Genomic DNA, 11337 nt, shown 5'->3' with positions numbered 1-11337 from the left:
GGAATTAGGGCTTCGAAATATGCTAAAGGCATAAATGGAAACTATCAATCACACACACACACACATCCAGGTGCACGTAAGAAATTCTTTTTCAAATGCATAAATGGAAACTATCACACACACACACACACACACAATATATATATATATATATATATATATATATATATATATAAAGGAAAAGACCCACTCACAGATCATGTCGTCAAGTCGAACCTGTTCGAACTAGAATAGTCGAAGTCACCGATAATAATTGCACCTAAGCATAATATTAGGACCCATTAGTAATACTCCACTAAAACAATTAATTTCAGGAAAGCAGAGTGCAAAATCGGAATTAGGGCATTGAAATATGCTAAGGAGCGCGCGCACACACACACACACACACACTCACTATATATATAAAGGAAAAGATCCACTCACAGATCATGTCGTTGAGTCGAACCCATTCAAACTAGAATAGTCGAAATCACTGATAATAATTGCACCTAAGCATAATATTAGGACCCATTAGTAAAACTCCACTAAAACAATTAAATTCGGGAAAGCGAAGTGCGAATTTGGAATCCGGGCGTCGAAATACGCTAAGGAGGGTCCCCGACGATTTTGTAAAAAGTCAATGGTCAACCCACAAAGTCAACCAAGACGTCTCGGTTGTCAACCACATTAAAACTTTGGAATTTCACTAAATCGATGTCAAAAGCGGACTTGGAACGTCGAAATTAGCCTAGAAGGGTTTCTGAAAAATTTCCGAAAAGGCCAACCTAAAGAATAAGAATATTCTGAGCCCAAGTCTGAAACGAGCTGGCCTGGGACAAAAGCCCAAAGGGTTGGGTTTATGTAGACCTGTAAACGGGTCGAGTTTACTGGGTTTGGGTAGGGTTTAACCCTACTCGTTAATCTAACGGGTCACCCGAACCCAATCCGTTAAACTAACGGGTCATCCGTTTCACCCGTTAACAATTTTTTTTTTCTTTTCTTTTCTTTCAAATCAAATCAAATCAAATAATTTCAAGAGAAAACACAACATATAAACACCAAACGCAAACAAATCAGCAGCAGCAACTGCCATGGGAGACGTAATAGTGTTGTACGCAGCTGTAGGAATGGGTCACATCATCTCCATGGTGGAGCTCGGCAAGCTCATCCATCGCTACGGTCCCCCACAAGTTCTCCATCACCATTCTTTACACCTATGGCAGCTTCTTCGACACCCCTATGTACGATGTTGTCTGGAACTCCAATCAAACTGGTCCTTCCATGAACCACCAGGTTCCCATCATTGATCCAAATCTACGGTGTCACCGTCATGGTTGATGACTGCCTACCCAACTACTGTCTCACAACATAAAACACCATGGCATTGACATACATACATGATCAGAACAACAAATTAATACATTTCACATTCAATGAGATAAAACAAAACAAAACAAAAATTCAAGTTTTATATTTATAATCATCAATCAAATAAAATATTTCAAATTTCATCTTTAGTTCATAAGTCAAAAACACATAATTTTTTGGAACAAAAAAGATACCATCAACGGAAAAAAATTAAGAACCCAGGTGAGTTGCACGTTTGTTTTTCTGGTATGAGTAAATTGTAGCAATGATCTCTCAACTAAAAATTCATTACCATTGGTTCCTCAACTCATCAAAATGTGTAGCTATTGTCTTTTTTATCAACTTCGTCAAAATAAGTTATGTTGGAAGGACTGTTACTACAATTGAGGTCCTTCTACTCATCAAAACGTGTAGTTATAGTCATTTTCGTAAAACTTCGTCATAATTTGGTCAAAATGAGTTGTGTTGGAATGACCATTGCTACAATTGGGTTAGATTTGAGAGACCATTGCTCCAATTGGGTTAAAGTTGATGAACTATTTATCAAGTTGGATTAAAGTTGAGGGACCAATGGTAATAGATTTTTAGTTGAGGGACCATATCTGCAAATTTTGATGAATTAAGGGACCAATGGTAATGAATTTTTAGTTGAGGGACCATTGCTCCAATTAAGTTAAAGTTAAGGGACTATTATTACAATTTACTCTTCTGGTAAATGTAAAAATTTGAGGCAGAATTGATGCAGAAAACAAAAACCCAAAAGTGAAAAAGGGAAAGAATTGAGGATTTTGAAGCAAACAAAGAGCTCAGGCCCTCCCTACATCTGCCGCATCTCCCACTCCCACGGTGGGAGTCCCACCCTTCCATTTCCTTCTGCCAATTCTCTCGCGTCACAAATAAAATTACCCAAAACATCAGCGGCACCACAATCATGGTCGACTTCGTTCGCCAAGCCTGTGTTCCTCCATAACGGGTTCACCCAAAATGATCTGTTATTTAACGAGTGATTAACGGGTTGACCTGACCCGTTTATCACTCACGCGAATACTAATTTTAACGGGTCAGGTTGAAAATGCCAAGTCTAGGTTATGGTTTGGGCCGAATTTAGGCTGAAGTCCTTTGTTATATATATATATTTTTCTTCTCCGGCGGCTCGCCGGATTCTGGGCAGCAAAACAGAGCTCCGTTCGAGCTCCAAAAACTCAACCATAATTCACCATTTAATTACCAAAATGAAGTTAAGAGGGTAGGGATTTGAATTATACCATTGGGTTCCTTTGCCATGGCCTGATCTAGCCGGAAAAAGCCTTCAAAGGGCCGGTTTCCGCGCCGGAAACTGGGGAACTTCCCCCCGCACCATTTCTGTAGCAAAACGTCACCAAAACATCTCAAAGTTACCCTAATCGTATTCTAGAACGTGATCGAAGAAGGTTTAAAGAGTTTTCGAAACTTACCCTCGCCGGAAATGGCGAGAAATCGCCAGAGAGATTCTTGAACAGTGGCGGTGCCACTGTGCAGAGAGAGAAGGGGGAAAAAAGGTCTCTGCCTGGTTTGGAATCGTGACTAGGAAGGTTTTTAGGTGGTGATTGTTGGTGACGAGGCTCGCCGGAATGGCGAGTAAGACCGGAGGTGGTGCTCCCGGTGTTGCAGCAAGGGAGTAGTTCGAGAGAGAGAGAGAGCTCGTTGAGAGAGTTAGAGAGCCTCCGAGCATAGCAGTCACGGTGGCCGTCTCGCCGGACTGGTGACAGTGTGGTGATGGTGGTGTGGCTCACCAGAGAACACGGTGAGTGGGTGGACGGCCTCAGCGCCGGTTGTTGCAGAGAGAAAAAGAAAGAGAAGTCGGGAGAGGAGAGAGACCTGAGAGTGCTAGAGAGAAAACACATGGCAGCAAGAGAGTGGTCCCAAAATTTTAAAAAAAAAAAGTCAGAAAGAGAGAATGGACACGGGTACAAGGGTGATACGAAACCCACGTGGGTGGATCCCATCATAAAGAAGTTCTACAACGAAAAATTAATAAAATAATAAAGGGGTTTTTATGTAGGATAATGAATTTATCAAAATGTTCTTGAACTCCGTAAGTCCATGAAAGCTTTATCGTAGTTCTAAATTGAATTCCACTTGCAAGCATATGTTTGTATCATCGCGTATTTTGAAAATATGGTAAGATAGTAGTTCGTACACGTCACGAAAAGATAGTCAACGAAAGTCAACATCATTGCTTTTAAGGATATTTTCGTAAAATCACTCTTTTACAATTTATAAAATCATAAAATTAAGAATGATTTGTCACATAAACTATTTGGGAGATAACTCAACCATTAATTGCTTGTAAACTCAAGATGGGAGATAAAACTCAACCACGAAGAATAAAAAAAAAAAAAAATGATTTTCCATTGTATGGATAGCAAGTCTTATACCTCAAAGTGGGTTGTATTCACTGAGTTCAAATTCATGGGAGAATTGTAAAAGTTGGCTCAACCTTATTTTTATTTTTTAATCAAGCCTTGGTAAAAATACACCAAATATTGTGTGGTAAGGTAGAGTCATGCTCGATGCCTAATTTCAATATCATAAGTACCACCAAAATAATTCGTTGAATGTAGTTATGCAATGACAACTCGAGGAACTTTAGGCCTTCCAAGATGTTGAATCAATGAACGTTAGGTTATGATTCGATCGAATAATTTGTAATCTAAAATGTGCAATTTCATTCCTAGATTAGAGAAACTACATGTCCTGCTTTCATTAAATCTCTACATCACAAATAACCCACATAAATTGAGGATCAACACTTCATTAGCTCTTTGATTTCATATAACACACATAAAATAATAAATAAGTAGTAAATGAAATCATATTTGTGAATGCAACGATTAATTGGTTGGCAATTGGAACTATAACCATCCGTTGAATGCATAAACTTCTAATTGACCACTGATATCCAAAAGCATATAGGAATTACATCATGATTTGATTCAATTCTTGCATACCATGAGTTAAAAAGTGTATTTTTGCTCACCACCATTTAGTGTGATGTATGTTCATCACCCTATTTATCACCGTTAAATAAGTTTGAATTTTGAGATTTGTGTTTATCCACTACACAAATCTTGAAATTCAAACTCATCTAACCGTGATAAATAGGGTGGTGAACATACATCACACTAAATGGTAATGAGCCAAAATACTCCTAGGAGTTAAATGAAGAAAACCAGATTAATTATTTATTTGAATTGATTAGCAATTAAAAGTATCATTTATGCCATAGTTGTAACAGTGGAAGTTGACATGAATGACAGGAAACATGATACCAAGAGAAATCAAGGCTCATACTTCTATTAAGTGGACGAATGGCACAAACCGTGAGAATAGCAAACCAATTTGATTCAAACCCAATTTATCAAATATGGAATTGTAATATGAGACTCCATTTGTGTGAAGAAAACCTCACGGTGGTGGGGTTCATATAAAAAAACTTGGACATCCCCAGTAGAAAAAAATATGCATCTATATTCATGTGAAAATTATGAATATAAAGAAAAAATATGCATCTATGTTCATGTGAAATTTATGAATATAAAGAAAAAAAATCATATGAGTAGAAAAACCACATCGCGCACTTGGTAATTTATGAACGTCATATTACACCATTCAAGTTGTGCATATCATCATGGTATATGAGAATAAGTTGTACGAAACAAAATTAAGAGCATTGTGAAGTCTAATGGTTGAGCACAAAAGAAAACTCTAAACAATGCTATATGAGCTAAATCGAAAAATTCAATAAAAGGAAATTGAATCAAGAGCGTGTTGATAACAACATATTAGAAATAAAGTATAGAAAAAGAGAGAAACAAGAGAAAGAATGGGGAGGAGAAAACAAAGTGTCTATTTTCATTATCATTAGACCATCTTTATATGGACATCAAATACATCAGTGGTTACCCAAATGTTCACTGTAGTAACCCAAAAGCTTCTCTACATTATTATGATGTTTATGATAGTTTACTAACATACATTGTATAAGGACAACCACTGTTTGTTTCACAACATAATTCATATTTTAAAGATGAATTGTTGGTTTGTTTGATGCATATGCATGATTGGACAATTACAAAGTTAATTAAATTTTTATTTCAAAATAATTTTTAAATGATGGTTAAGAAAATAAATAATTTTAATTATTATAGTTGTACAGATAAAAACACGTTATAACTGAAAAATTGGATGAAGGAGAAGAAACATTTGTCCACTTTCAAATACCAAAAGCATTTCCCAGATGCGTTTGATGGACATAAAATAAAGATCTAGTGGAATATCAAATAGCAATTAGTAAATGGTCTTTTATGTGATTATAATAAAAGCGTTTTTAATTTTTTAAATTTTTTTATTTATTTTTAACAAACGATATTATCTATACTTAAGGAAAGGAGGTAGGCTTAGCCTCACAATAGGCTAACAATAATTTGGTTCAAATTCGTCTTTTAACGAGAATCGAACCAAAGACCTTTCATTTACAAATGAAGAAGAATACAAGTACCAAGTGACTAATAGGAGCGCTTTTAGTTACATATTTTTTAAAAGATAGGGCTATTCATACACATTTTTTTAACTTTCCACACACTTTTTTTTATTTTTGGCCATCGAATCGAATGAATTGAAGAGAATCAAGGAACAAAAATTAACAGAAGGTGTATGAAAGGTAAAAGTGAGTGTGTGGATAATATCTTCCTTTTTGAAAATGTATATAGAAAGTACTTATACTCATACGTATGTTTAATAGAAGTATGTCGATTTTTTTCAAAATTTTATGCTAAGCACTGTAAAAGCGTTTTTTGATCTTTATAAGTGTTTCTAATTCTCTCTACCATTTAAAAAAAAAAAAAAAAAAAAAAAAAAAAAAAACCTACTTTCCAATACCAACCGCTTTGAGTTAAAATTATGTATTTAGAGATTATATTGAAAAATAATTGGATTAAAGGCTAGAAGAAAGTAAATTATGTCACTTTATGTGAAATTCCGTTCCTGGATTTCACTATTATAATCTACGTATTTGTATTATTGAGATTTAATATTATTTCTCGACAATTTATTTTAAATTGTTTGAATTTAGATTTTAATTAAACTAATTAAAATTGTTTGAAGTTTGGAAAGTAATTATTTAAAATCCGTAGACCTTTCGAGGTCACAAGTAATGTTTTCAAATAGATCTCGAAGCAACGAATGTCTAGGCAAAAGTCGTTTGCAAATCCGAGTTTTAACGGTAACTAATCCGAGTTTTAACGGTATAGTTACGGACATTTGAAATTGTTTACTAGACTATAGTTTTTAATTAAATAATTTCCCACTTTGTGAGGGAGAGGCCCAATCATGTAAGGGTTAGGGCGGACCAATGAGAAAAAAAAAAAAAAAAAAAAGAAAAGAGAAGGGACCAGATGGCAGGGCGGAGGAGGAAGGAAAAAGGGAGTTGCGAAGGAGAGGAGGAGGGGGGGGGAGAGAACGTTCTTCACGTTCTTCCTGGCTTTGTAAGGAAAGGGAAAGAAATAGGGAGGAGGTGGCTCTTCCATAGCCGTGAAAGAAAATCCTTCGTTCTTCAGGCAAAACTCGGAGAGAGAGAGAGGAGTTAGAGAACGTGATGGTGAAGGAAGGATTCAGGGATTTGAAGGGTAAATTCCTTGTTACTTCATTAACTTGATTTTTCGAATTTAACTTTCTTAAGTTGAATTGTAATTGCCATGATATATTGGAGTTCTTAATTCTATTTAGGGTTTCTGTCATTCAATGAACTAGTCTAAACATGAATTAGAGTTGGGTAATTCGGATTGGGCGTGTAGATCAAATTTCTTGATCAAGGGTTTGGTTCAAAAGGTCAATTTCTTGTTAATTTTGAGTCATGTTAGTTTTGGATGTTGTATACATGACTTCTGGACTACCTGGAAGTATTTTGGGATTTGTTATATGAATTGGAAGTGGGCTGTTACGTAAGTTGCAGAAAATTGATTTCTTTGCAAAGAAAACTCAAGTTTCGAGTAGCCTTCTTTGGCTCTTAATTTCTAGGCCTTTATGTGCTCCTTTGGAGAAATTTTTTAGTGTGTTGAAAGTACATATGCTCATGATCGTAACCCAATTATTTTCACTCAATTTCGTTGAGTTTTGGTTGATCAAAACCTTCTTTAAATTTGGGTCGCGGGCTGCCAAACAGCAGCAGAAAATTGGGTTTCCAGTTTCAAGACTCCGTTTTTCCTTTTGGCATAACTTCCAATTTAGAGCTCCGTTTTCTACAAACTTTGTATGCTTTTGAAGTACAGAACACAAGCTTCAAAACCCATATAATATCACATGATTTGGTTTAGTTTGGAATGTTCCAAAGGGAGCCTAAACTTGGTCTAATAGTGCTGTTTTCTGCATATTTTGTGGAGAACCGGAGTACTTTTTTTTGGGGTTTTTTTGATATGGGTCCAAAGTAACTAAAAATTGGACCTATTTCAAAAGTCAAAAGTCACTAAAAATTGGACCTATTTCAAAAGGTAGTCTATAAAATTGGACCTATTTCAAATTTTCCCCTTTTTTTTTGCCACACCTATTTTCTTTTCCAGATTCCTTTCTAATCTTCTTTACTAATAATTGATTGATATTATTTGAGTGGTAGATTCCATAATCAGTGTACTTTCCTTAGATAATATTAATTTTGTTCCTTTAAAGAGCCTAATCGGAACACAAAAGTACAATCAAGAGTATAAATACAAGTACCACACATTACTAACCAAACTAAGCTATTAAAATGTGATTCTTTTATAATTGGCCATCGATCTATTTTTATTAAATGTGGTTGGATTCATGGAGGGGTAATATTTGTGGAAAAGTGATTCGAATTGCTTATTGAAATGTGAATTATATACACATACGCCATAGACCCATGTTAATTAATGTGAATTCTATTGAAGTGTTATTTTATTTCTGGCCATTGATCTATTTTCAGTAAGTATGATTTGACTTGTGCATTGGAAATATGGTTTGTATTGTATGATTGGATTGATGTGATGAAATGCGAGGGCTAGTAGTGGACCATTAATCCATTGTTATGGGGTTCGTTGCTTCGAAACATGTTTCAACCCTCGTGTCATTATTCATTCTCGTTTCGTTGAGTCTTTGTACCTTGAGTAACTTGATCCATGTCTTGTTTTATCGATTGGTGTTACACATTCTACTCTGCGATTCCGTTGAGTGACAGTCCGGAATCGTATCCGTGTTTGGATTCCGTTGAGTGATGGTCCGGAATCCCTTCTACTTCGCGATTCCGTTGAGTGATGGTCCGAAATCATATCCTGATTTAGATTCTGTTGAGTGATGGTCCGGAATCCCTTATACTTCGCGATTCCGTTGAGTGATGGTCCGGAATCATATCTTGATTTGGATTCTGTTGAGTGATGGTCCGAAATGCCTTCTACTCTACGATTCTGTTGAGTGGTGGTCCAGAATCCTTGCTCTTGCTCATTCTCATAAGGTTATCTTAGAATCCTAGATTCGAGTGAATGGGAATTAACCACAATGGATCTTGTGAATACAAATTAGAATCACCATGTTATTATTCATAACCCAAGTAGGGAATTATGTAGAGTTCTTTAATTAAATTCGTGAAATGATCTGTTATCTCACTGATTGACCAACGTAATTAAATATGAATATTGTGCTTCGTGATTCCTTGATATGTTACAAGCTATGGATTGAGATATACTGTTGGAAGCATAGTGATTGGTATGATGAAGTTAAATGTGATTGACTTGGGTATTGGAAATGGTTGTGACATGTGAATGTAATGCATATTGAATTGCTTGGGAGATGTGAGGTCTAGTAATTGACCGATAACCCATTGTGATGTGGAATTGTGCTCGATATTGCTTCGTTTGTTGAGTTTTCATGAATTAGGTAACTTGAATCATGTCTTGTTCCTTCGAGCCGTTGTTATGCTTCTTGGACTTCTGTTCAATTCGGTTGGTGGTCTGGAATTGAGTTCTGTTTGGATTCCGTTGAGTGATGGTCTGAAATCCCCTTTGGTGCCTTGGTCCGTTGGGTGGTCCAAAATCCCCTCTTTCAAATAAGTAGTCTTCAATCGAATTGTGTTGCTCTAGCCTTGCATTTCGACATGTTGTATGTGTTATTGATGATGTGATGGTTGACATTATTGATTGATGTGATTATGAAATGACGTTGGATGTGAGTGTGGTTATCATGAGTATTTTAGTTGATTAATATTTCTAGAGAATAATGTGTACTTTGTTAATTCTTAACTATGTTACACACTATGAAATGCGATTTTATGTGGAAAACGTGATGAATTACGTGATGGATGAAGTGGAAATGTTAATTGTCATGTGGGATTGTTATGTTGGATATCATGGTTATTGTTATGATTAGACTTGTTGATAAATGTGGCTAGAGAATGGTATTGTGCTTCGTTGGTTCTTTGAAATGATATATGTTGTGAATTGCGGTATCATGATGCGACATAATGATTTATATATAGATGGAAGGGAAATCATGATTTTCAGGTGGGTTTTTATGTAACCCTGAGTCAAGAAATTTCATGCTTGTCAAGTTCTATTGATTGATTGAGAAACGTTATGCCTTTCGACTTAAACGGATTGTGTTATATGTCAATTATTGTGCATGACGAACTACGAATGGCTTGATCCCTGTTTAGGGTACGTAGGCAGTCTAACGGGGAGGTTAGATGCAACCATAAAGCATATGAAAAATAACTATGTGATTCGATTATTGAGTTGTGCTTGCCCATTTCCCGGAGGTGGGGTATGATAGATATGGATTTTTGATGACGTCACGTGTCAATTCTTGACGTATGTCAGGTTTGGGGCGTGACACTTTAAACTATGGTTTAATAGTATTCTTCGTTACTTGTAAGTGAAAGGTCTTAAGTTTAACTCCCACGAATTGTGAGTTTGACACTAATTTATTAAAATGTGGCTTAATCCAGATTCTCCACCCTTAATAAATAAGATTCTCCACCCCTAATAAATGTAAATATATAGTCGAATAATAAAAAGGTAAATTATCTATACTAACATATAATGCCAACAACCCATTTGGGGTTACAGGCTTCACAAAAAATAATGGGACAAAAATACTCTCCAAACAACAAAGTTCAAAAGTAGCCCAAAATAATGTAGGAGTAATTTGGTAATTTTGTCATAAAAGATATTTTTTAATTTTTTTTTTATAATTATTATTTCACTATTACGTGGAATATCCATGTGTTTTTTCTATCATAGTCTAATATCCATTCATTTAGTCCAACTGTACAACTCTTTGAATTTATAAGACCTATGACTTATTATGTAAAGTTGCAATTGTTGTATCGAATCATTATACAATTAGTTATTTATTAATTATTATTTTCTCTATTTTTAAACACGTTCAAAACATTTTAAGAGACACATAGTGCCGGTGATGAAAAAGAAATAATGAAAAAAAATATTGAAACAATTAATGCATCTAAATACATTTAAGGGATGTACTATCTACACATCATTTTTTACTTCTCACACACCTCTTGTTGATATCTTTTACACGCGTGATCTATGATACAAGCAACAACCACACGTGGAGGATCATAATCCATTATTTTATATCATATCATATACAAAAGTAGAGTCACCTGCCCCTAAACTATTAATAGGTTGTTTGTCTTTCAGTATTTTCATTGTCCTCGCATACATTTGTTAGCAATGGACAAGTTTTAACTTTGGACAAGGATTATCTGCTCTTCCACTTCTGATGCTCACCCGTATTCTCTTGTTTTGTGTGGTCACGGTTAAACTACGTTAACATTTTATATTATTTTTTTATAGAGATAATAAGACAAAAATGAATAGTAATATAAAATGTTGACGTGGCTTAACCGTGACAACACAAATAGGAGGGTACAGGAAGACAGCGAAAGTGGAAGCTCAGACAATCCTTGTCTTTTAACTT

The 11337-nt window shown here is 35.4% G+C and overlaps 1 long non-coding RNA gene across 2 annotated transcripts; it reads right to left on the bottom strand.

The window, feature by feature from the left end:
• Positions 1–926: 926 nt before the first annotated feature.
• On the bottom strand, positions 927–3229 carry LOC148693620 (uncharacterized). 2 transcript variants are annotated; one of them, XR_015951861.1, is made up of 3 exons: positions 2802–3229; positions 2613–2709; positions 927–1335 (listed from the first exon to the last, which is right to left on the bottom strand). It is a non-coding gene; the product is annotated as an uncharacterized LOC148693620 (long non-coding RNA). The 2 variants fall into 2 exon arrangements; XR_015951862.1 differs by lacking the exon at positions 927–1335 and having other exon boundaries at positions 2500–2709.
• Between the last annotated feature and the right edge of the window lie 8108 nt (positions 3230–11337).

This window comes from Pyrus communis, chromosome 10 (assembly GCF_041283825.1).
Source record: "Pyrus communis isolate YQ-2024b chromosome 10, ASM4128382v1, whole genome shotgun sequence".
Classification (NCBI taxonomy): Eukaryota; Viridiplantae; Streptophyta; class Magnoliopsida; order Rosales; family Rosaceae; genus Pyrus; species Pyrus communis.
This window is presented reverse-complemented; position numbering and strand designations above follow the sequence as displayed.